General features: G+C 44.3%; 1 protein-coding gene across 1 annotated transcript in view; it reads right to left on the bottom strand.

The window, feature by feature from the left end:
• T265_06073 (hypothetical protein) overlaps window positions 1-219 on the bottom strand; it is a gene marked incomplete at both ends in the record, with an annotated part of 40,124 nt that overhangs the window by 5,507 nt on the left and 34,398 nt on the right. The window lies entirely within an intron of this gene.

Below are 219 nucleotides of genomic sequence, written 5' to 3' on the forward strand. Positions count from 1 at the left end.
ACAGTTAGCTATGCGGCCCCGAGCCACTGGACACATGGGCAGGATACAGTGTCGTGCTTCAATCACAGGATCCACATTACGCGACATCTTCATTTAAATTCATTAATACCATGCTACTGACAACCTATAAGTAGCTCAGAGTAAGAGCAAAATTCATCCAATGGGTGGATCTCCAATCTGAGGATCCAATCAACAAGTGATGTGGATCCCGAGATTAAA

This window comes from Opisthorchis viverrini (assembly GCF_000715545.1).
Source record: "Opisthorchis viverrini unplaced genomic scaffold opera_v5_134, whole genome shotgun sequence".
Lineage (NCBI taxonomy): Eukaryota > Metazoa > Platyhelminthes > Trematoda > Opisthorchiida > Opisthorchiidae > Opisthorchis > Opisthorchis viverrini.